Raw genomic sequence first — 27530 nt, 5'->3', positions numbered from 1 at the left:
GACCTTTAGAACACTCTGGGAAGCTGCAGTAGAACACAAAGGAATCAACTGACAGTCTCTGCCCTTGTTGGATGTACATGTTTTATTGAGAATGTCAGACTTCATTCTCACGTGACTGAGAAAGATAATGTGAATTTACCGAAAATATGCTCTCAGTTTAGCTTATAGATCACCTTCCAAACCTCTGTGGGAAAAGCATGAGAAAATAGTTTTCTCTCAAACATGATTCATGATATCACAGCAGAAGGCTTTTCCACTTGGTAAAATCACCTTAGAACACACCACAATACCTAAAATGAGTATGGTACCATCAACAAATGATTTATAATGTAACTAAAGTCTTAAAACCTTCTATTAACTGCAATGCTTTTTAATGAGGTGCTATCATGTATATTGGTCCCAAGATGGCTGCCAACACTTCTTGGATGAAGTGCTGACAGCCAATCAGATCTCACGATGAGATGTGTAGTTAGGCTCCACCCAGATATATATGTGATTTTACTTTTGATTTTCTCAGGAACTACTGAACAGATTGACACCATATATGCAAAAGGCACATGCCTGACCTGAGGACTACCTCTTTGCCAAATTTAAAGTAATTCTGATCAGCCGTTCGGGCTGTACCTTCGACTAAAGGTTCTATGGGAAAATGCATGGGGAAAACGTGTTTTGGGACCCCCCTTTTTTCTCAGCCCCCGCTGGACGAATCACCCCGAGACTTTCAGGGTAGGAGCTGAGCGGAGCGCCCCATTAGTTTTGAAAATTCCACGAAGATAAGTCAACCGGCGCCAACGTTATTCAAAATAGAATTTTCAGATTTCCTATGGGAACTCGGTAATAACTATAACTATCTACTGGCGACCGCCAGTAGATAATATATATATATATATATATATGATGTGCTTGCAAACTACTGTGAGTCAAGGGTGTATTCTGAAAATACAACTTATATTCCCCTCGACTTTGCTACTCTGGCGTGGTTTCTTTTACATTCTCTTCAAACTAAGACTCTGCGTCCAGTGACTGTCTCCACCTATGCTATCTATGATGAATACATCCAGGTATCCATCCATTCAAAGTAAACGTCTATCATTCTTCTTAATCTCTCAACAAACCTTAGTTTGTTTCACCAACAACCACCCATGCGTCCTTCCTTGCTTGCCTTGGCTTTGAGTTTGATCCAAACACCGCTGACAATTTTCGCTATCCTATCCACCCAAACGGTGTTGCCCACCCAGGCAGGCATCTTTTCTTTCACCTTCCACCCATCCTTCAACAACCCATGCATCTGATTCCAATCAGCCACCTATGCATGCATCCAACGTATACATCTCTGCCAGTCATATTACATCTCGCCCGTCCTTCCTCCTTTCACCCTTCTTTCCCTTTTTGTTCAACACATCCATCAAGGTCATCTGATCTGACTTTTAGTCTTCTCCATAAAACTTTCACAGCTGAGTTAGAGTCAGATAGAAAAAGCCATTGGTTACTAAACTCACGCTGCTAATGTTATTGCTAATGCTAAGTAAAGGGAGGCTTCTTCAACCATTGTCTAATGTTCACTACAACTTCATACTTACTAAGTCTCAACAGTACAGTGAGTGTACACCCAAAGGACTGGACTAGTGGCTAAAGATATTGGTGAATCTGAGTTTTATTTAAAAACTTTTAAATAAAGAGTGGCCAACTGGGCAAGCTTAGCTACAGACAGACTAATAGTAGTAGAAGTACAGAGAGTCATAGCAGAGGCAGTTAGAGGCAGGGATAACAAGAATTTAGAAACAGATAGTCTAGATCGAAGAAGATTTTGTAAAAAATAGAATTAGGAAACAGAAATAATAGTTCGGAAAAAATAAGGTACAGTAAAAGTTAGGGAAATATAATGATTAATATTAACCACTGGAGGACTTACTGGGGCCAGCAGCAGACATCTCGGTAGAGGAGCGGTATTGGCCATGGGAGGCATCTTGTTCTTGATCTGACCCGGTCTTCTTGCCCCTGGGTGCTGATCATGTAAGATATAATAAAGAAGACAAACATTAATGATTGGTGTGAAACAAATAAAATATTTTTAAAAACGCTCAAAAAACATTTTAGGAAACAACAATTGCAATAAAATTGACCTATCTAATCAGATCGACTAGTAGTATTATTGCGGGATTCACGGACCGTCTACTTATTATTTATGAACACTAATCCAGTGTTCCATTCTGATTCAAGAATACTAACTAAGCCTAAGTACCACCTGACCTAGCCCACATATGCCAGACGTGCCAATTGTTCACTAAGTCTGCATTTCAAGATGGAGGACACATGCATAAATTTGTGCATACACCAAAATGTTGGTTGGTTACGTCTGATGTTCTGCTAGTGACACTGCTAAGCCTTACCACTCACTAAACAAACTACAAAAGGTTCTACTAAGGACTGGGGTAAGCAGCAACTAATACTAACTAAACCTATCAATCCATCCACCACTATCTCTTCTTAGTGACAGAAGGACAAAGGAAGGACTAGAGTCTCTCTTGCAATAGCATTACCTAACTTAAGTTCTCTAAAGTAAACTCTTACATAATCAGCCCAAGCGAGCACAAAGTTGCAAACAAGTAAGAGTAGCGCCGAGCACCTCTGTCCTACAATCACAGAAGATTTTGAAACGTAATTTACCTGCAATGTAAGCAGCAGTATTCATGCTATTTGGAAAAAAATTATACACAATACTTATACTACTAGTAAATTAGCTACTCACCAAGCCCCGTGACCTCGACACCTAGCAGGTTCAGCAGGTCCTGCTCCCGGTCCAAGATGTCTGACAACTGGTGGGCCAGCTGGTTATGGGTGCACCGGACCCCTAAGCAGCGAAACACTGCCCAGCACACCTTTGCCCACTGGCGGTGACGCTCCTGGGTAGGGTACCCGGAGCCAGGCCTGCCGACTGCTGCCAAGGTCAACGGGAGGTGGCGCTGCAGAAATAAAAACAAGGGCAGCAACCTCCGCCTCGCAGAAAAGCTCCGGGACCTGCACCCCTGCAGGGCGCAATCTACCGCAAGGCAGGTGGCTCTTGGGCACAGGCGCCTTGCCCTTGGAGCTGGTAGTACCCTTAGCCATGGTTCTGGGGTGTGCGGGAGCGGAAAAGAAAATTTAGAAGGAAAAAATAAAGTTAGGGGAAGAAGTAGGAGCTTGAAGAAGGAAGTAATATAAAACAGTAGAAAAGTGAAAAAAACACAGTAAAAGTAGAAATAAAATGCAAAATATAGACTTAGGGACAGAGAGTAGGATAGATAATAAATAAAAAAGATCAGAAAAACAGTGTAAAAACCTAAGGATTGCAAAGATAGAGGGTGGATAGAAAAGCAGGCCCAGAACCATAGCATAGAGTGAAAAACAAGATGGCCGCGCCCATCGCGACCGTGTGGGTAAGTTTGCGCGATATTTCCCCCGAGCATGCAAAAAGCATTGCGAACACGTAAAAAGCATTCCCGAAAATGAAATGCGCATTGCGAACACGCTATATGTAACCCGGAACAGGAACTAAGGCATCGCGAACGGGCGGGACAAGTGAAAAACTAGATGGCTGCGCCCATAGGAGACCGCATGGGCAAGTTCACGAGATACTATCCCCCGAGCACGTAAACAGCGTCCTGAACATGCAATACGCATTCCCGAACAAGAAAAACGTATCACGAACGGGCAGGGAAAGCAACTACGCACCCTCACGTAGCTACGCATAGCTCGTGTAGCGCTTTTGCAACTTCACATAGCCTCGTGTAGCGCGAATACATGAACTACGCCAAGGGTTAGTTCTATTACTGTCCATTTCATGTCATTCGGGGTGTGATTCGCCTGCAAGAAGTGCTCAGTGAGTTTTGTGTTGCTTTCATACACCTAATAGTGCTGCGATGTTCACATATGTGCTGCTTGATCTTTCTTCCCGTCATACCTACATATTGTAGGCCACATGGGCACGTTATCAGGTAAACTACGTTGGTGCTATTGCAATTGGTGTGTGCCCTTTGTGTCCAGATCTTTCCAGGTTCTAGAGTCAGTGTTTTTGTCGCATTTGTCAAATGACACACACTGCAATTGCCGCATGGAATGTGACCAACAATCTTGGGTACAATATTACATGGCACCATACTGAAGGAATATCTCAGAAACAACATGGCACCCAAAGGGCTATTGGCTACAAATGCACCACAAATTTTCTTAGAGGAGCCGGTATTTAGAAAAGATTGGGCACAGATCGCGTGGCGTTGTACACGCAACTGGATAGTACTAATCATCAAAACAGCTGTGAGATTGTCTGAAACTATACTAGTAGAGATACAACTCACAGGCTGCAGGTGAATCACACCCCGAACAACATGAAATGGACAGTAATAGAGCAAGTACAACTTTGTGAAAACACCCAACAGCACCTTTTTGAAATAGAACAGCACTGGGTTTATAGACTGTCAACTCACAGGATTGGGTTAAACGATAATATCCCCTGGAATTCAGTAGAGCAAATATAAATTCCAAAATTCAGTAACTGCTCCACTTAAATGAGTCCTATAATTTCATCTTTAAGAGTAATCATTTCCATAAACAATTACCATGAAGGATTTATTCTATTCAATAAAATTATTATACCATACAACCACTGTTGCATTTATCATAAAGAATTCTTTTCCCTACATGTTCACATAGGGAATTTGTCCAAAACATCCAGCCGGGCTTTCTCATGACCCTTGTATATAGATAAAATACTGACAAACCTGATAAATAGTATAGACATTCCCATTCTAAAATAACAATATCTTTTTTAACATCATTAGTCTGTTTATTGAACATTTTTTAGTATAATCCATCAAACTGAATTCGGCCGTACGACTAAATCATGTCAGTTTCAGCTGAAGCCCTTCATTGCCATTGACTTCTTTTGGGAGGCTAACACTGGCCCGTGACGTCATCCCGCTAACACATGACCGCGTCACGTACCAGGAAACACAGTGTCCCACTTCCAGGTTAAAAGACCGGGGAGACGCAGGCATAGGGATACTCGGGATGCTGTGTAGGACGAAGGTCCCGGTTAGATTGCAGGTGGCAATGATAGTAAGCACTGATTGCATGCGGGTGGGCTCCGCTTTATTTCAAGATCAAACAATGAAGGTATGTGCAAACTAACTGTTTCTTGGCTATATCTCTTACACCCCCAGAGTGTGACTAGAGCCAGCGCACATCCCTACGGTGTTCATGGGGAACGACTAAAGCTTGTTTCTAGTAAGCCCATTTTTCCTCATACATGTCTGAGTATTCGTATCAGTTGTAACAATGACAATGCATGCATGTATTAGTTTGCATGCATGTTTCTTTTTGCGTAGCTACTTTTAGAATCCACGCTCATTTTTTAATAAGCATTCAAACACCTACACACGCTAATGAGCACTTTGTAGGTTGTTTGTTTAGGGGGTGGGCGTTCCACCTCTCTAATGAGAGTGCACTGTTGCATCTGATTTGTGAACTCACATAAAAACATCATGCGTGCAATGTATGGAGCATGGTATTTACCACATCAAAGAGCTCACTATTGAGCCACGTATCAGAGGTCCTGGAAAGGCAAGACACACAAATTAACAATGAGTTTGTGTGTGTGTTCCCTTGCTTTCAGATTATTCCTTTCACAGAAGGCTGGAAGGTTGCCACACTGTAAGTACACAGTGCGGATTGTGAATGACCCAGAGGAAGGTGCATGTGCATAATGCTCGAGTCATCATTTGAGGTCCTGATGAAAACCTGGTAAAATCACGCACAGGTTGAAACATGTAGACCACCACGATCACTATTTTAGACGTAGACACTGCAGGTCAATTTAACCTAATTTGGTGTCCCACTTATGTTTTTAACCATTGTCTTATTTCTCCATATTAAACTTTTAGGGAGTTAAATAAAGGCGATTTTTAATCTCACTCACTTACACCACCACTGTGAATAATCCTGCTCCACTGTAATCAGGTGTTGAAGCACACCCGGGTGGCATTCGCCTACTCGGGTGCGACCCCAATGATGAAGCATGTCACCAACTAGGTTGGTGAGTGAGGGGTCTTTTTAGAAAAGGAAGTTCTTCCTTCTCTCCCATAGGTACCTTCTCGTCTCGTTGATATCCTTTATCTACAGGGTTACTCCTTTGTTTGATTCAGATTGATATCCCAGGGGGAATGGGAATATCCCACTAACCCTCACTCTCTATTTGTTAAATAACAAACATTTTAATGCCACAGAGCATTTTGTATGGGGTCCGCCTACCCAGAGATCTTCTTGGGAGATTATTTAGTGAACCCCATACACATGAGTCAGCCAACCCCGGCCAGTACCTAAGACTCTAGCTGTCAGTGATTGCTGTAAGTCACAGTTCATTTGCTCCACCATAGAATAGCCCTCAGGCCTGTATGGAGACAAAAACTGCACCAGCAGCCCCAGAGACCTCATTGCGTCTTTGTATGCCTAAGAGGCATACGCAGGACCTTGGTCAGAATGGAAGGTGCCACAGGCAAAAGTCCTGACAAAGACACGCAAATCTCTAATGACATTTTGAGCATCAGCACTGCGTTGTGGCCAAACCCAAGAGATTCTAGTACACGAATCAACTGAAACTAAAATATGTTTATATGCACTGTCGGAAGTTAAATGACCGCAGTGATAAAGATAAATGCAACCAAACAGTTGATTTGAAATGTATAGCTGTGTATGTGGTGGACGTGCAACCGTAGATGGTTTAATATGTTGACAAATGTCACAAGATAGTACAAAATAACGGGTATGTTTATATAAACCATGCCACCAATAACATAGCTGTAAAATAGAAACAGTCTCAGAAACTCCGGCATTTTCAGAAGCCATGCCTTCATGTGAGGCCATGATCAAAGGAAGTCTGCGGTCCGCAATGGGAATCAGCCGATCCCCAATGGATGGTATCGTAGCAAATGGGACTTGCTCAGGTGACAAATGATAAGAATACCTAGAAGGGAAGCCTTGTGGAAAGTCCGTCCCACCCTTCGTAGCAGCTTTTGCCACAAGAATATCATTATCAATCTTAGTCATGCACCTAGTAACTGCTGCTACTGTACATTTAGCTACTGCATATTTGGCTGCCTCATCAGCCAAAGAATTACCAACAGCATGTGTTCTCAGACGCTGATGGCCAAGAGTATGTATAACCTGTGTGAGCGGCAAACATTCTTTAAGTTCCGCCACTCAGACCCAAGCATTTTATTCTTTATTGCGCTACCTTTAGAGCCTCGACAATCATTCTGAGACCAAAAGGAAAAATTATCATTGAAAGCTTGTACACAGTAATAGGAATCGCACACAACAGGAGTGTTTACATTAGGATCTGCGAATTCTAGAGCTAAAATCAAAGCACGGAGCTCCGAAAATTGAGCCGTACAGTTTCCAAGTGTTGCAGGGATTCTGCTTATGCACAGAACTATGCACAGGAAACCAGGACCTCAGTGAATTGTGGTGTACCAAAAACTCACCTCAGAACCCAGAACCCCTTATCTGACCAGCATCAGTGTCCCATTCGTTATCCGAGTTTTATCTCGGAGGTCCCGATGTATAGACAACCCAGAACAAGCGACTTAGGGTATTCTCAGGAATGGTGGGAATCAGAAATACCTGTTCGTAATTATTCTCATATCAGTCCACAACAGAATAAACAGAGACACAGTAAAGTTTAAAGAGTTTATTTTATAAACCTGGTGTCCTAAGATGCAGTACTTTGGCTAACATAAGCAGACAAATGATTAAGATCAAAACCATCAGCATAGTTACAATACCATAGAAAATGAAAGGAGTAATCATGCTAAAATGACAGTGGATATCAGCCACCTTCCTTTCACTAACAAACTAATATTATTATTATTAGACTAATAGAAGCTCTCTAGGCTTGACTGGGGAATCCCATACCGTAAAGATCAGCTCAGTGAGATCACATCACAGGATCAGCTAGACTCTGCTCCTGGGAAAGCTCTTCTTCCGAATGTGTGAAAAACATGCAACCCTGCAATATTAAAAGCACCCGACTTTCAGGTATTCGCAGCTGCGTGTGTGTTATGGCTAAATAGTGGGCCAATCAACCTGAACCCAACAACATGCACCGTCTAGCGACCCAGACTGTTTCTTTACACAATGTACAGACCAAGGTCGCTGCTCACTGTTAGCGATGTGAACAACAGACAGTTCTCATGTGAAGCAAAGTCGAGTAAGCATTTCTCACTTAATAACATGTGACTACAGTGTCGTGTGCAAAAGCAGCAAAAGCGGCAAGATGGTTTTCTAACATCTAACGCGGTTGTGCTAACTTAGCATTGTACGTATGTAGATAGCAATCTTCACTACACCCCCCTTGATCGGACCACTAACCAGTAGGGGCGCACTTGCAAGAACGCAGAGTTCAAGTTTGATAGAACGGAACCAAGGGCATGAACTGTAAGTCCATATAAGGTAAGTGAAATAGTTCGAAGAGAAAAAAGCAAAAAGAAAAAAAGATTGAAAAAAAAACCATTTAAAGGACAAAAAAAAAAATCATTGAAGGAGGTATGACGAAATGAAGGTGCAAAAACGTCAGTCCATCAATGTATAAGCACAATAAGTTGCAACAGCTTCCAAGAGGAAATCATTGGAACATTCTGCAAAATTATCTGCCATCCAGTTCAGCAAGGAGAAGGAAAACACATGTTCCTCGACAACCGGAGCCTCTAGCACCATTCGAGGACAACTGTCGTGTTCTTCAAGATAACTTCTCGCTAAGAAGTCAGCCGCAGCCGTTCCGATGTCCCAATTCCCAAGGACTCCATGTGCTGCTCCACAAGCCATAATCCTGACACCAGAACAGTCTAACTCATGAGCCACTAAGGGGCTCATTAGTCGATCATAATCCGGGGCAGGAGACACCGAGTTCGACAGGCACAAATCCAGAGCCCATTGGAATGGACAATCTAGGCAATGAAAGACAGGCTGCACACAAGTAAAGTAGGGAAACCGGAAAGACAATCCATAGGCTATGCTTAAGGTCGCCAGTGGTAAAGTGCCATAGTATTCAAGCATCCGGTTACGAAGATGGAGCAGCCGGGACCTGCTGTTGTGTGATGCAACTTGTGCATCCATAGCGTAGTACGCAGATCAACAAAAGCACCCCAGCTACGAGGGCGAGAAGCAAAGGGAGACCTCCGAAGACGCTGGAAAAAATAGAATAAAAAAATGCCGGGATCACACCAAAAATAGTTTGAAAGGAGGTCACGAGGCCAGAGCCCACAATTTTAAAAAAATGAGCCAGGCCACTTGTTGACGAGGCATTAAAGATAGTCTGAATCAGGGCCCCAAAATGAAGTGAGAGATCAGTATTCAAAAGCGCTTGCACCTCTGTGCGCGTGTTTGCTACATGAAGGACAAATGTTTCCCGGGATGAAGTCAACGCGACTTCTTTTTCAGACAATAGAGCCCTTATTCTTCTCATCTTATTGAACTCTGCTTTCAAGGTTGGAATGGAAGGCCAGATGGATACATCGAGCCATCCATGCGGAGGTGGGAAAAGGACGTTATTACAGCAAACTACCCTCTGTGATACAGTCACTATGTAGGGAATTCCCACTAACATCCCACAGCAAGCTTCATTAATTAACAGCAAATAACTACCATTAGCAAGCAGCGTAAAAGATGGTGTTATAACTGGCACAGGGATCCCTTTCAAGACGCAAGCTAAATTAGGAGCGTGCACATTACATGCACCATGCAATTGGATGTGCCTAAAGTCTACAGAGTGATCCGGAGTGGAAGTGCACTCTTCACCTTTTAAATAAACCTCTTTTCCGTCCCTCAAGCATACGTGAAAGGGAGTGACCAAACTTCGTGCAGGAAGGCAGAACCAAGTTCTTCATATCTGCCTAGCGCATAATTTTTCATGCATGAACTGAACTTAAACAGGGGGAATGGTAACGTGATCAACCCGTGGATAAACCACACAGCTGAGTTTAATTCGGCAACAGAGAAAGGTAAAGGTTCTAACTTTTCAATGTGCAGCAATGATTATGTTGCATCCTTCATGGACATGAACTGTTGTTTCGCAGTTAAATTAAAAGGGAGGAACAAAGATGAACTATTCATGTAATCCCAAGGGACTTTCCCAGCCTTTAACGTTTGTAATGTCCATGCAAACTGCATAATGGAACGCAATTGATTCTGACCATGATACAATACAGACAAGTCATCCTGCACAATGTCTACCACAGATGAAACAATATTATCTAAGATATAAATTCTGGAAGACAGGCTGTTAATGCTATTATCTATTACAGCCAACACTTTTTCCATGTTGGCTTGGTCAATAGCTCGTAATCTGGATGCAGCTTCAATCTGTGACAGCTTCCAAACTTCGTTGTAAATAGCATATACCCATCTTTTGGACCTGCCAACCGCAGGACCAATAACAAAATCATTCAAATCAATTTTGTCATTTAATTTGGATAAATGAAGTTTAACAGATGCTAAGGTGGAATGTTGCAGCCAAGATTGGCATAACTTCCCTACTGAGTAGGTCGTTACAGTGTGAGAGGACTCAAATCGGGGGTCTACACGAACTTGTGTATACCCCGGTGCCAAATCCAGAAACCGATGTTGACAGGAATCTGAACCCGTTTGCCACACCAACCACCCTTCCGGATTCAATTCAGTAATATTGAAGGACGTGTTGGAAATGTATGACTGCAACGTAGCAAGGGACAGATCCGTATGATTACCCCAATTAGGATAAGCACCCAGACCCGGAATGGAGGGAGAATTTAATTTTTTAGAAGTAGCCAATCCAAAACAGGTGGTCTGAAAAATTGATGAATTTAAAAATAACATGTGGTTCGGGATGAGGCAAGCACGATGCAAAGCTTCTGTTCCCTGTACCTGCCACGGTTTAGAACCCCAAACCGATTTAAGATCGATAGTAGCTTTCCACAGATCATATCCTCCAATTGCCAACTTGTCCATAAAGGACTTGGAATACAACAATTTGGTGTGTGTCAGTCTAACTTTAGAAGCAGACTCAGCCACAACCTTAAAATAAAAGGAGGACGGATTTGACACACTGAAATCTGAAAAATATGTGAATTTGTCCACTAACGTGGTGGAGCTGCCCAGCCTAGGGGCGGGACAGTGTTCCCATTGTGTATAATTTACAAAATTTCTAAACGTATTTGCTTTATGTAGGAAATGCGTGCCATAATGTTGATAGCAGAATTGCTCATCATAATTAGCAGTATCTAAATACAAATCTTCAGCATCAAATGCAGCATAATATTTCAAATCAGAAAACAGTGCTTCTATTGCTTGAACATCACAATCATCTGAGTGTATGTTCTGTTTGACTACATCACCCATAGAAACACGAAATGCATTTGGCACATTAATGACTTCAGTGGGGCCATGAATTTGAAATTTCACAGCATCCCAAGCGATCCCATCACGTACAGGCCAGGCACTAATGTTCACAAAAGTCTGGTCCCTTTTCATGATATGTGATGAGGAGTTGGGGGCCAAAGTTCCATCAATCTAAACACTACCACAAAGCCAACGGACATAAACAAAAAAATACATATGAACACCAGTAAAATGTAAGTCCAGGGGGAAATTAAAAAATGTCTTTTGAACCAGGCCACAAAAATCAAAACTTTGGACAGGGCAATGGAAGTCATTGAGTTAGTGTCAAAAGAGTATCGTGACTGGGTAACTGTGGTGGATTGTAAAACAGGCAACGGAACATCCGCAGGATAAGCATACTCATTATCTTCAGGTAGACCACCAGTTGTCGGTGGCAATAAAGGACCAGTAACTGTATGCATCTTGACGGCAACATCAGGCAAGGTGTTAGAAGCTGGGGCCACAACAGAATTTCTTAGCAACGAAGTGCAAGAAACCGCTGGTGTCAAACTAAGAAGAATAGGCCACTCGCTGTAGCTTGACATTGTCAATAGAGATGTAGCTGTTATCCTTGCGACCAGGAAGTGGAGGTAAAATGACTGTACATGTACCCTGTACTTCAAGCACCGGAACTGGTGCACGATAAGAGGGGCCGAACTCCTTCTTGTTCTCCACCTTCTCACGGACCAGATCGCCAACTCGAGGTAGCCAGCCGACTACCGGAATCTGAAGCGCAGCATCAGATGTAGAGGGTACGTGTTCCTTCGCTAGACTGTCTCTGGCTTCTTGAAGATTCTGCAATACAGCACAGTGATCATCTACGTCAAAGGGTGCGGCTGATGACCCCATGTCTAGTCCATCAAGGTCTGGGACAAACATTCGTATGCCAAAGAGCATCATGTATGGGGTCCACCCACCCAGAGACCTTCTAGGGAGATTATTAAGTGCACGTTGCACGTCATACAAGTGGGCTAGCCAGTTCCGGCCAGTACCTAAAACCCTGGCTGTCAAAGATTGCTTTAAGTCACGGTTCATTCGCTCCACTACACTATTACCCTCAGGTCGGTATGGAGACGAAAATTTGACTTGGACCCCCAAATTTCTCATGGCTTCTTTGTACGCCTTAGAGGTGAACGCAGGGCCCTGATCAGAATGAAAGGTACCACATGCAAAACTTCCAACAAAGACACGCAAATCCTTGATGACAGTACGGGCATCAGCACTCCTTTGTGGCCACACCCACAGAAAACGTGTGTACGAATCCACTGCAACCAAGAAGTATTTGTACGCAGTATCAGAGGTAAATGGACCGCAATGATCTAAGTAAACACAACCCAGTGGTTTATTAGATATGTACAACTGAGTTTGTGGTGGGCACGCCACAGTTGAAGGTTTTATCTGCTGGCAAATGTCACAATTAAGAACATAAGCACGGGCTTGTTTATATAAACCGTACCACCAGTAACGTTGTTGTAACAGAGATACAGTAGCTGCAACGCCGGCATGCGCGGACGCCATGCCCTCGTGAGCTGCTAATATCAAAGATGGTCTGCAGTCCGCGTTGGGAATCAATCTGTCACCAACATCGTTAATCCTCACTAATGGGACGTTATCAGGACTTAAGCGATAATGGTAACGAGAAGGGAAACCTCTTTAATATTTTGTTCCCTTCTTTGTAGCAGCAATAGCGGCCAAGATGTCATCATCGATCTTACTTTTGGATCTTGTAACTGCTGCTACTAAGTATGTCGCCACTGCTGTTTTTGCTGCCTCGTCAGCCAGGCTGTTGCCGACAGCATGGGCACCAACTCGTTGGTGACCAAGAGTGTGAATAACATTCACGAGAGGCAGATGTTCTTTAAGTTCTGCCACTCGAACCCAAAGCGTTTTATGCTTTATCGTGCTACCTTTGGAATCATGGTAGTTATTTTGAGACCAAAAATGTACATTGTCGTTGTAACAATAAAATGAGTCACTCACTATAAGAGTAGTGACTTGAGGATCAGCAAACTCCAGTGCAAGCACCAGAACACGAAGGTCCGCCAACTGTGCGGTACAATCACACAATGACTGCGTATGCACGATATCGGATTGGAATTCACCATTTACGAAAGTACCGACTACAATTGCGCAGGCCGCTGAATAGGCATGCTTCGATCCAATAGCCGGTTGCGCAGAACCGTCAGTGTAAATGACACAATGGTAATCCTCGAGCGGGCGCAAAGACAGAGGAGCTGGATGAACGAATTCATACTGCAAAAACTCCTGAGTCTGAAGTGCCGCGTCAAATATATATGTGACGTCAGGCGATGTCAAGGAAGTGGCCCATTGTATCCATCTTGGATGCAAAGCTTTAGAATTTGGTACACTTGCTTTTGTCACCGCCTCAAGGGCAGGATATGGTGTTACCACCAACATGCGTTTACCTTGCGACAGCGCTCGCTCTTTCAGAATCGCCATCTGTACTGCCGTCAGAACTTTCTCGACAGCGGAAAATCGCAGTTCAGCTGAAGTGTACAAGTGTGATTTGTAGGCAATGGGGACGGTGTCGCCCTCATTGAACGTTAAGTATGTGAAACCCACAGCGCCTGGCACAATTCTTATAACCAGGTTAGTGTGGTTATCACGCGTCAATAAGGATTTTGAAGCAAGAAGGTCAGTTTGCAATGATTGCAATATAGCTGAATGCTCTGGCAGCCAACATAATTTGGAAAAAGTAGGTTGTTCCAAGGCATAAAGCGGCTTGATACGCTGGGCATAATCAGGAATGTACGTTCGACCGAAATTCAGAAAACCCAGCAGAGATTGTAATTTCTTCAGTGTCGTGGGAGCATGTAGGCATGCACATTTCTCTAGGAAGTGCGGAGCCAATCCTCGACCTTCATTGTTGAGTTCGTATCCCAAGAACAACACTGTATATTCCGCAATGTGAGACTTCGCAAAAAGTTAAATTTGTAACCGAAGTCTGCAAACAAAACAATAATGCGATCAACGCGACGGAGATGCGGTCCCAACTTGTCATCTGTGAGATAAATATCATCCACATACGAGTACGCATCAGGGTCTATGCTCTCTAACAGAGAGACCACGCGAGTGGCGAAGACACCAGGGCTGTTTTTATAGCCCATTAGTAATCTTTTGAAATGTTTTTGTTTGCCACCCGAGGTAAATGCTGTCCACTCACTACTAAGAGAGGACAAGTTATGGCTGTAAAAGCCATTGGAAATGTCAAGTGTGGTTTTAAACCGTTTTCTCACGAGACTATCGACGAGAGCCGAACTGTGGGTATTCTGTACTGCGCATGTCCGGCAATGAGAGTTTAAATGCCGGTAATCCAAAACCGGGAGGTACGACCCATCAGGCTTCGTCACAATGAATAAAGGATTATTCATTGGTGACACACATGTTTCAATTACACCTTGATATTCCAATTGTTCAAGGATAGCCGCGACGTGAGGTCTTGCTTCGCGATGCATGGGATATTGGGGTTGTGGCTGGGGCGTGGACCGTAATGGAATTTCACGGCTGGGGGACAATTTATCCCAGCCCACCTGATTACGATACAGCGCAGGTGCTAGCACCAGAGCCCACTCCTCGGCTAACTTTTTAGCTTGGTCCTTTGGCACCGTGTGCGCGAAGAACGGGAGGATCACCTCCTCCCCTCTAGGAGCATCTAAAACGAAAGCCGGGGGCCAATCTGCCTCTGCCAATAAAATATCATATGAAGTGGTCAGATGATCCCAAAAAATCCCTTTAATCGTGCGTTGTATGTCACCTTCAATTAAAAGGACTATGTTATATAGTCTGTCAGGGGGAGCCACTCTAGTGTCAGCAGTTTCTACAGTTATGAACGTATCAGTTGCTGTCGCCACCAGATATGGACGCAGTGCTTGTCGCACTACCGTAACTTCCACCGCGCTGTCGAGCAGTGTTAGTGCCCATGTCAGGTTCTGAAGCTGCGTCCGCACCATCTGTGGCATACCTCACTGTTAGCGCAGCAACTTTCTTCTTTTGAAACGGGGGTCGTTGACGTGCAAACTCGTCCTGCTTGCCTTTGCCGTCAGTCTGGCGGGGTTGCTCACGACTTTGGGCACCCCTTCCTTTCCCACGGTCTCCGCCACGAGATTGTGAAGCCGATGTTTCCTTTGAAGAACGAGGAGAGCGTTGTTCAGAAACCTGAAATCTATCAGGTGGCTTAATACGAAATCAATCGCGCAAATCATATGTGCGTTCGCTGGACGACTGCACGGGCGAGGCAGGACGAGACCCCTGTTTCTGTGGCTGTTTCCCCTGTATTTTTGCTCGCCAACTTTGTTTAGGAAAATGCGGGCGTTCGTCTTTAGTCGACGAGCTCACCTTAGCTTGTTGTACTATATCAGGAATTATCACGGCGGGCTTTACACCCAAAGCACTACGGCCTACGGTCCTGTAGGCTTTCGCAATTATTTTAGCGAACTCTTTGGGCTTGTCGAGTTCATCCACGAGGTCCAGCATATTAGCTACCTGGAACTGCACGGCATCGCCTTTGAGGTTGCCCATTACCACGGAAGCCACCACATTGAACGTACCGACAAGCCTCATTCCCAATTCAACAGCAGCCTCCGCACCGTGATTCTCTTGAACACGTTTAATCACGGAGGGCAGTACAGACATAGACGGAGTGCCATAGCACTTCGAGTAGGTCGCAGCAAAGACCTTGCCCCATTTTGTACAATCGGCCATATCTGGGACCAGATCTTTTGGCAAACTAATGGTGAGTATCCTGTTTTTCTCCACAGGAGTGGTATGCGGAAAAACCGCATCCAGTTGGTCAAATTTCTCAGCAAGCCAATAAGGAAATTCATCCTTACTTTGGAGGCGCTTGCCAACCACCGAATTAACCATAATAGGACTAATAACCACCGTGTGGTGGTCCGTTGTATGTCCCGCAACAGCAGGTGCCCCCACCTGCACATTGCGTGACACGTACTGCACTAAAGCCCTATGTACCGTAATAAGGGCAGTGTGGAGCACACGCAACTCAGCCACCGCCACCTCGAGATAGGGATGAGGCGTAAATCCAGCTAGCACCGGCCATGTGGCCCATGCAATAGACAACGGGCCCATTCTCGCCGGTGTAACCGCATGGGGAAGGGCACCATTAAACCAAATTGTATGCTGCCAAGCAGAGATTGGAATTTCTTGTGTCCTATACGGGGTATAGACCACAGGTAGCTGTGTGGCAGTAAAGGTGCAAAACGTATCATCGTCTTCCACCGCCGGAAAAGTCACCCAAGAGTAAAACAACTCATACTGGTAAGACGCATCAGCGCTCACCACAAAAAAAACAGCCATCCCATCATCCGGCACCCCATACTGCGTCAAATGACGGCGTAGAGGTGCACAGCTATGCGCGGCTATGTCAACCGCCATTAGGACACACTAAAGAGTATCAACGATATCAACAGTAGCACTGGGGTTCAGTAAAAATAAACTTTTTAATGATCAAGCTTGAATGAACCTATTAGTTGAAACACAGGTAGGTTAAACCGTCACTCCCGTTAACCGGAAACCAGAGTGAGGGTGTTGTGGACTAATATAAGCACCACTAAGGCGTTTCAAATCAAGAGACCAAACGTTAGGTGCGCCATGTTGCAGGGATTCTGCTTATGCACAGAACTATGCACAGGAATCCAGGACCTCAGTGAATTGTGGTGTACTAAAAACTCACCTCAGAACCCAGAACCCCTTATCCGACCAGCATCAGTGTCCCATTCGTTATCCGAGTTTTATCTCGGCGGTCCCAATGTATAGACAACCCAGAACAAGCGACTTAGGGTATTCTCAGGAATGGTGGGAATCACCTGTTCGTAATTATTCTCATATCAGTCCACAACAGAATAAACAGAGACACAGTAAAGTTTAAAGAGTTTATTTTATAAACCTCGTGTCCTAAGATGCAGTACTTTGGCTAACATAACAGACAAATGATTAAGATCAAAACCATCAGCATAGTTACAATACCATAGAAAATGAAAGGAGTAATCATGCTAAAAAGACAGTGGATATCAGCCACCTTCCTTTCACTAACAAAATAATATTATTATTATTAGACTAATAGAAGGTCTCTAGGCTTGACTGGGGAACACCATACCATAAAGATCAGCTCAGTGAGATCACATCACAGGATCAGCTAGACTCTGCTCCTGGGATAGCTCTTCTTCCGAATGTGTGAAAAACATGCAACCCTGCAATACTAAAAGCACCCGACTTTCAGGTATTCGCAGCTGCGTGTGTGTTATGGCTAAATAGTGGGCCGATCAACCTGAACCCAACAACATGCACCGTCTAGCGACCCAGACTGTTTCTTTACACAATGTACAGACCAAGGTCGCTGCTCACTGTTAGCGATGTGAACAACAGACAGTTCTCATGTGAAGCAAAGTCGAGTAAGCATTTCTCACTTAATAACATGTGACTACAGTGTTGTGTGCAAAAGCAGCAAAAGCGGCAAGATGGTTTTCTAACATCTAACGCGGTTGTGCTAACTTAGCATTGTACGTATATAGATAGCAATCTTCACTACACAAGTACTTGCGTATGGACTATAGAAGACTAAAATTCACCATTTACAATTGTGCCAGCCACAATAGCGCAAGCCGCAGAATAAGCATGCTTTGACCCGACGACGGGTTGAGCAGATCTGTCGGTATAAATGATACATTTGTACTGATCCAAGGAAAGCAAGGACAACAGAGGAGGATGAGCATGTTCGTATTGTAAAAACTCTGTAATGAGGGATCAAAAATAAACGTAACATCAGACGATGTCAAAGAACCCGCCCATTGTATGCAGTGTGGATGCAAAGCTTTAGAATTAGGCACACTCGCCTTAGTCACTGCTTCTAAAGTAGGTACAAGTGAAACCATAAGAAGGCATTTTCCTCATGCCAAAGAGCGTTCCTTCAGAGTCGCCATCTGGACATCAGTCAAAAATTTCTAAACTTTGGAAAATCGCATTTATGCTGATGTGTACAAATGTGATTTATATGCTGTAGGTACTGTGTCACCTTCATTGAATGTCAAATAAGTGAAACCTACTGTCCCTGGCACAATTCTTATGACCAAGTTCGTAGAATTATCACATGTTAACAAGAAGTTGTTCACAAGTAGATCAGACTGCAAAGACCAAAGAATCGAGGTATTTTCCTGAATCCAGCTGGAAGATGAAAAAGAGGGTTGTATCAACACACAAAGTGGTTTGATACGCTGGGCATAATCAGGAATGTAAGCCCTCCAGAAATCAAAAAATCCCAGCAATGATTGCAACTTTTTCACTGAAGATGGAGGCTGCAATTGTGCACACTTCTCCAGAAAGTGGGGGGCCAACCCTTAACCTCCATTTTTGAGCTCATAGCCCAAAAAGAGAGCCGTCAAACAAGTAATGTGTGACTTGGCAAAATAAAATCTGCAAAAGAGGGAATGATGCGATCCACACGCACAAGATGTGCGATCAATTCGTCATCAGTCAAATAAATATCACTGACGTATGAGAATCCATTAGGGTCAATATCTTTTTTTTTTTTTTTTTTGTCCTCATATGCCACCAAGGTTCTATATGCGCGATCAATAGGTTAACAAGCGATATGCTGCCTCAGTACATACCAACTGGAAGGGACAGACATGGAACGAGGACCTTGTCCCACAGCGATAGAGCTTGGCATACCTGTGATCACCATAGCGTAACCTTAAGGGGGATTTTGGAAATCAGCCAGAATACTGAAAGAAGTATCAAAGCACTGCTTATACCCAGAAATGGGATAGATGGCTTAATCATTGGATCTGGGAAAAAAAAAACTTGTCTCTTTTCTGGTTTTACTATTTAATAATTTTCTACTGGATGGTGGTCGTCCTCTGATGTCATGGGACAGTGCGTCCATTACAGTAATTTTTAAACCGGGGAAACCACCCACGGCATGTGGCTCATATAGGCCAATCTCCATACTGAACGTAGATTATAAAATATTTGCTTCAATTCTGGCCAATAGATTAGCTTTTGTTGCCCCTAACATCTTACACCCTGATCAGAAGGGGTTCGTCAAGGGGCGGCAGCTATATGAATTAACCTTTGACTTAATAGGGGCTATTGACTTGCCAGTTTTGGAGTCTCTCCCCCTGGCGGTCCTTACCTTGGATGCCACCAAGGCCTTTGACAGAGTCAATTGCTTGTATCTGTCGGAGGCCCTGGCAAAGTTCAATGTGGGAGCAGGGTTTCGCCGGGCAATTGGTCTTTTATATCAGAACCCAAGTGCTTGCGTACTGGTCAATGGCAATTTATCTGATCCCTTTAACATTTCGAGGGGCACACGGCAGGGCTGCTCCCTCTCTCCGCTTCTTTTTGATCTATACGCTGAACCATTTGCCCAAAGTCTGAGGGATAATGTTAATATCAAGGCGATTGCGTACAGGGGTTGGGAGAGAAAAGTGGCCCTGTACGCTGATGACATCCTCATTTTTACATCTGACGCCTATATGGCTCTCCCGGAAATATTCAAGCTAGCCTCGGCATTTGGGGAAGTATCTGGGTATGAGATCAATGCCACAAAAACCGAGATGATGACCTGGGGTATGGACCAGAGTTTGTGTATTGCTGGTATTCGACCTGGAAAGAAGTTGAGATATCTGGGCCTTGATATTGTAAAAGATATAGACCAGATTGTCAATACTAATTTTTCCAAGATAGTTAAGGACTGCCGTAAATTACTTCATTCTTGGTTTCATCTTCCATTGTCATTATTAGGAAGGGCTAACTTGGTCAAGATGTCGGTCTTGCCAAAGCTTTCTTTTCTTTTCAACACTATCGCCCTATATTTTGATCCAATTTCTATTAAAGCATTTCAGGCTGAGATTAACACATTTATTTGGAATAAACACCTTCCAAGAATTTCGTGGAAAAAGATAAGGAGGCGTAGGGAAAAGGTGGGGTTGGCTGCTCCGGACATCCAGGTGTATGCCTGGGCGTTCCAGTTATCTCATGCCAGGATGCTGTTAAAGAAGCCATTAGAGTATGGGGTGGGAACTCTATACACCACTTTGCTTAGTGGAGAGGGGGTTAGCCAGTTTGGATTCCTTTTAAAATTTGGTGATCCCAAGTTCTTTAAAAAAATGTAATTGAAGATTCTATTGGGAATGGCAAGGACTTGGGCCCAGGTTCTAAAAGCTATTAAAATAGGGTACTATGGCTGCAGGACTCCCTTATGGGATCTGCCCGATAATCCGCCCTGGTTGGGAGATTCACTTGCAGTACCTATCAGAGAGGCAGGGATGGAGGTTTGGGGAGACCTATTTGTTGAGGGGGAATTGCTTTCCTGGGAGTGTTTGAGTAGGAGGATTGGCCCTGGCCTAGCTAGGCTAAAATATCTGCAGATGTCCAGCTGGTCTCGATCTTATACTGCACAGCCCTCTCGAAGAAGCAAGTTCCCATTAGGTGGTTATAGTACCCTTATAACTTTGTTGATTGACAAACCCCCTGCTAAGAAGGAGATTTCGTCTTGGTATAATCTGATCTTGGAGGAGATGGATGGAGTATTCTTGTTACCAGATGAGCTTTGGGGGCCAGATATAAGCAATACTAACTTGCAAGAGCTATGGAGTACATCATGTAGAATGATGTGGGATGTTGTGAAACCGGCGTGGTTGCGCAGGAACCACCTTTATACTATTCACAGAGCTTACCACTCTCCCCTTCGACTTTCTAAATTTACTCAGGGGAATATAGTGGTGTGTGCTAGATGTGGAATCTTGGCAGCCTCGGATATCCACATGTTTTATGAGTGCCCTCTTTTGTCGCAGTCCCGGGAAGCTATTTGCAAGATTCTGTCGTCCTCAGTAGACTTCAACATAATATTAGATCCTCAGTTGGTGATTTTCGGAATCTTAGAGGGGGTTTCTACATTGGCGAAAAAGTTAGTCTTCTACGCTATACTACTTGCTAGAAGGGAGATATGCAAGAAGTGGAAGGATTCTTCACCCCCTTCTGTCAATGAATGGTTTGCTTCTGCCCTGCAGGTCTCTAAGCTGGACTTGGCCAGAATAGGGAATCCTGATAAAAGATCTTTTTGGCGCCTCCTGAAATGGGATCATTGAGAGACTGTGGTTTTTTTTTTTTTTTTGGTCAATATCGTGTAATAGAGACACAACACGTGCTGCAAAAGCCCCGGGACTGTTCTTGTAGCCCATAGGCAAACGCGTAAAGTGCATCTGATTGCCCACCACGGTAAATGCGGTCAAGTCATGGCTACTAGGAGCCAAATTCTGACCTTAAAAACCATTGGAAAAATGCAGTGTTGTTTTGTATTTTTTACGAACAAGATTATTCACTAACACAGATCAGTGTGTGTTGTGTACTGCAAATGTACAAATGTGACTGTTTAAATGTCTGTAATCCAAAACTATAAGATAGGAACTGTCCGGTTTAGATATCGTAAAAAGAGGATTATTCATGGATGAGATACAGGGTTCAATGATACCCTGATATTCCAACTGGGTCAAAATTTCACTTACGGATGCTTATGCTTCACGTCTGAACTTGACACCTTTCCAGTGACTTAATTTTTGAGCGGTCACGCAAATTATATCTATGCTCAGAAGTTTCAGGTGTCGGTGAACCAGCACGCGAACCTTGCTTCTGTGGTTGCTGCCACTGATTTCTATTCTAAGTCTTTTTAGGAAATACTCAACGCCCTTCCTTTCTCAGGTTGGGTCTTTTGTTGCGTTTTTGTAAAAGGTTTAATTCCCAGGTTATTGTGCCCTCAGGATTTGCATACTTTAGGAATAATCTTTGTCAATTCAAGTTGCTTATCCATATCAGCAACCGCCTCTAGGCGCTGACTCACCTGTAAGCTAACTACTTCCCCCTTTACGTTAGCAAGGATCATATCAGAAACTATAAGAAACACTCCCTCCAATCTCATCCCCAGCTCCAGAGCAGCCTCTGCCCCGTGTTCATCTTGAAGCTTTTTAAGTACAGACGGAAAAACAGTCATGAGGGGGTGCCAAAACACATTGAATATACCACCACAAACTCCTTCCCCCAGGTGGTGCAATCAGCCAGATTGGGAATAAGTCCTTTAGGTAAACTCATGGTAAGGATCCTGGGTTTCTCCACAGGCGTAGTATGTGGTAAGACAGCTTCGAGTTGCTGACATTTTTCTGCAAGCCAATAAGGGAAATCATCCCTATCCTGAGGACGTTTACCCATCAATGAATTCATCATGATGGGACTAATAACTAGACCACCACCATGTCCCGGAGGATATGCAGAAGCTCCAGGCAGAGCCACCTGAATATTACAGGACATAAACCGCCTCATGAATATGTATCAATGATGTATGGAATTGTCTTAGCTCTGCGATAGGAACATGAAGGTAATATGCATGTGGTGTAATCCCAGCCAAAACGGGCCACGTGGCCCCATCGAATGATAAGGGGCCTAAACGGACCACAGAAACAGGGTGAGGTAGGGCGCCATTAATCCATATGGTAGGCTGCCAAACCGTCAACGGAACTTCAAGTAATCGAAAAGGGCTATAATCCCTTGGGACCGCAGAGGCAGTATATTCATGAAACAAATTATCGTTCCCATCCACTGCCGGAAAGGTAACCCAAGAATAGAAAACTTCGAAGCGGTATGCTGCATCCGTCTCAACAACAGAAATAAAATCAGTCCCTCCATTAGGGACTCCATGTTGAGACAAATAAGCTGTGACCGCAGCGCGATTGGGCGCCGCAACAGTGACCGCCATAAGAAGAGTGGTATTTGGAACCAAAGAACGGTAACGCAAAGGCAGGTCAATATAGAAAGAAAACCCCTTTTTAAAATTCAAGCTTGAAAAACCTATAAAAATCTAATGTAGGAGGCTCAGCCCTCACACCACGAAGGTCTCCAGAAACAGGTGAGAGGGTTTTGTGGACAAGGACACGCGCTACTCAGGGGTCTTGCGAATAAGTACCAGACCAAACGTTGGTGGCGCCATGTTTCAGGGATTCTGTAAAGTTAAAAAATGCGATCATGAGCTGAGTTGGCTGGCATAGGATACCAATGAGAGCCCCCTATCTTTTGCAACCGCTGCAAGGGGTTGTATATAAATGTTAAATAGCGTGGGGCTCAGAGCCAATCCCTGAGGCATTCCATGATGTATGGTGTGCACCTGACAGTGATGAGGGGAAGAAACAACCTAAAACTATCTCTCCGAAAGAAATGACGAGAACCAGGATAGGGCGGCACCTCCAATACCTATCTCCTGTAAGCGCTGCAGCAGGATCTCATGCGATGCTGTGTTGAACCTGGCACTTAAATCGAGTAGGATCAGGGCAGAGGTGTGGCCTTCATCTAGGGAGCCCCGCAAATGTTCAGTAACTGCCAGCATGGCAGATTTGTTACTGTGATGAAGTCTAAAACCATTCTGAGAAAAGTCCAGGATTTCATTGGACTCCACAAATTTGGTTAAAATAGAATTGATGTAGGATTTAGTAGTTTTAGCCGAAAAGGGAAGAAGGGAAATGGGACAAACGTTTTCTGGTTTAGAGACATCCAAAGAAGGTTTTTTCAACAGAGGAATTACTTTGGGATGTTTCCAAGAAGCGAGTACCAACGTCGACGATAACGACAAGTTAATCAGCTCGCAACAGATAGGTAGGAGATGAGCTTGAAAGTTCTGGAAATGGTCAGGTTTGAGTGGGTCAATAGGTGAACCTGATTTGATTTTACTGCTTAGAGTGCATAGTTCCACATAAGATAGTGATGGAAAAGAAGGAAGTAAAGGGCCTGGGAAACTAGCTTCCGTCTCTGGCCTTGCAAAGCCAGTAGTGGCAAGACATTGTTTGTAGATATTCTCTACCTTACTAATAAAGTAGTTTGCCGGATCCTCACACAAAGTGGAAGCTGCACTGGATGGTCTGTATATCAGAAGCCCTGTTAACGTGAGATTGCCTGTGAGTGAGAGGGAGAAGATAGCTGCCTCGCTGTCCACAATTGCAGTCTCTGCTAGTGTGCAATGAAAGGTGTCTGTCCGACAGGGGGCCTGGCCCCTGGAGCTGTCCAGGTGTGGACAGGCATTGACGGGCTTGCCTTAGGCGTTCCTTCGGTGTTTCAGCAATGCACATGCTGCACACATCTGCTGCGTGGCAGCACAGCTGCCCTCATTAAATAGCCTGCCTCAAGAAGGAGGCGTGGCTGCGCTGCATGAGCGCTAAAACAGGGAGCCCAACACAACACAAACTTGGGCGCAGCAGCCCTGCTCTCCCTGAATGGCTTCCCAACCGGGAAAGTGCTACTGGCAAAATTAAAAGCAAACATAAATAATCAAGTGAGAAATGAACACATACTGACTTTGACACAGAGCAAGAGAGATAAAAACACAAAAGGGAGTAAGAAGAAGGAAAACAATGACAAAGAAAGAATTCGGGAGTGAAAAAGAACCTACAAAAATTAAATAAAGAGGCAGGGAGTGTCTGGAGGTGGATTCATAAAGCATGTGGTGGAACCAAGACTTTGCAGTCTTGTATTTGGTACCCCAACCTTCGATCACGAATACCGTGGACTTCTGAAATTAAGGACTCGAATTTTCAAGTACCTCCAGTTTTAAAAATACTTACTATCCTTTCTGCATATTTTTATTAGAGTTCCTCTAACTGTGTGCAGCATTACACATTTCCCTAAGTCCAGCAACAGCTTAAATAATACTCTTGTCCAATGCACACGTTGAAACACTGCTCTACCACCTACTCACATCTTGTATAGTACTTGTCTCTGTGCCTTCAGGTGCTTGTAGAGCACTTGTCTGTACCCACTTTAGTGCTGCTCGACCTGTCTGTAGCGGTAATAGCGTTACTCAAAGCCCACAGCTTCTTGGCCTTAGCATGTGTTAAAAGTGCACCATATCCTTTATACAGCTTTCAACACTGTGATCCTGTAAGGACTAATTGCAAATCAATTCAAATCAAAATCCTCTATTCTGTAGTTGGTGGGCATTGAGAGGGGGTTAAAATGCCTGTTAATCGGTTTTCATATACATTTATGCTACAGACCATTAAGTAACATTACTGGTTTTACTAGGATTTGAAGTGGTAATGCCACTTTTTGTGCAGTATTACCATTGATCCCCTCTTAGCATCAGGGATGTGCAGCTTTTTGTAGCCAGAGTAGACGTGTCATACTGAGCGATGGGAACAATCTTTCTCCTTATTTTGATTGTTGAGGAATTACTGAGGAATTTGATAAACATCAAACCTCTATGCAAAACACCGCAAAGGAGAGCACAAACTGCAACCCAGAAGGCAAAGAATAGAATAGTTGGATGGAAAAAAAGTAAGGACTGCAAAGAAGTGAGGTTTGGTCCTGAAACCCATATGAAAGTTCCTAGGTGGGACAGGTGGGAAAGTTTTGTGACTTGTGGTTTGTACTAAATCAGCGCTATTCTTCCTTGGTATTGTGATGTTTTACTGTTGAGGGAGAACAGAAGAAAAGGCATTAAGCACCTATCTCCCCTTTATTGTGGATGAGGGATATCATTTCCACCTCCTAGCCTTTCATAAAATTATGATTTTCTCGCCACAAGCTAGGGAGATCTCCACTTTATGGAAGACTAGACAAGATATTTACAATAAAATGTCAGAGCGCAGTGTTACACCAAAATTGGTAATGCCATGCTCCGACATTTGTTTAACCCCTTCGCTGCTAGGCCTTTCCCTCCCCCCCCCCCCCGTGCTAAGCCTTCTTTTGGCTATTTGGGGTAGTGCGCGCTTAGGCCCCTGTACCTTTTTGACCACATAAGGTATCCACGCCAAATTTGTGTCCTTTTCTTCCAACTCATGGGGATTCTAAAGGTACCCAGGGTTTGTGGATTCCCCTGGAGGGGTCCCACAAATTAGCCAAAATACAGCTAAATTTTGGATTTTTTGAGAAAAATGAGAAAAAAGGGCTGCAAATGAAAGTGTCTGGGTTTTCCCCTGCAAATGGTATCAAAAAAGGGTTTGTGGGGCTGAAATTACCGTTTTCCCAGCTTTTAGGGAATTACAGACTTTTGTCAGAAAACTAAAATTTTTTACACAGTTTTGGCATTTTTCTGGGACATAGCCTATATCTGCTATTTTTTGTGCTTTCAACCTCCTTCCAGTTAATGGTAGAAATGGGTATGAAAGCAATAATGGATCCTGGACAGCTATACATTTTAGAAAAGCAGACACAATTCTGAATTCATCAAGGGGTCATTTGTGTAGATCCTTCAAGATTTCTTTATAGAAACTAACAGTTAAATATAGGAAAAATTGAAAATGAGTTGAAAAAAACTGCTTTTTGTGTCAACGTTTTCACCTGTAACTTCTTCTAATTATGACAGCTCTTTGAAAGCAATATACCGTTACATCCACTGGATCTTTCTGGTTGTGGGGATATATAGGGCTTGTAGGTTCACCAAGAACCCGACGAACCCAGAGTCAAAAACTGAGCAGCAATTTGCAATGGCTTTTTATTATGTACCGGGTATATAGCAATTATTGTGGAAAAATGTATACGTGGAAAAATCAGTATGAAAGACACCTATGTATTTCTAAAATGGGAACAAATAATAAGAGTTTATAAACAGTAGATATTTGCACATTTTCGAAATTGGGAATACTCATACTAGCTTGAGAATTATCGGCCATTTTTCAAAATGACTTCTTTTTTACACAATGTCTTTCATTTGGAAGGCAGGAATGCATCGAAAGTCGATAGGTAATAACAGTTGCTTTACAAATCTCAATTACCCTAAGTCTCCCGATAAAAATGGTACCTCACTTGTGTGGGTAGGCATAGTGCCCACGACAGGAAATGGCTCAAACGGCAACGTGAGCACACCACATTTTCATTACCTTTTTTTTGCAAAGTGCCTAGCTGTATTTTTTTAACCCTAGCTCTACCGGCACCTAGGGAAACCTAGCAAACCTATACATTTTTGGAAACTAGACACCGATGGAAATCCAGGAGGGGGTGACTTGACTGCCTTCCTCCAGGTTCTGTTACCCATAATCCCTTGCAAACCTAAACAATTGTCAAAAAAAACACAT

This window comes from Triturus cristatus, chromosome 2_1, assembly GCF_964204655.1.
Source record: "Triturus cristatus chromosome 2_1, aTriCri1.1, whole genome shotgun sequence".
Lineage (NCBI taxonomy): Eukaryota > Metazoa > Chordata > Amphibia > Caudata > Salamandridae > Triturus > Triturus cristatus.
The sequence above is the reverse complement of the archived record's forward strand: the minus strand, read 5'-3'. Positions refer to the sequence as shown.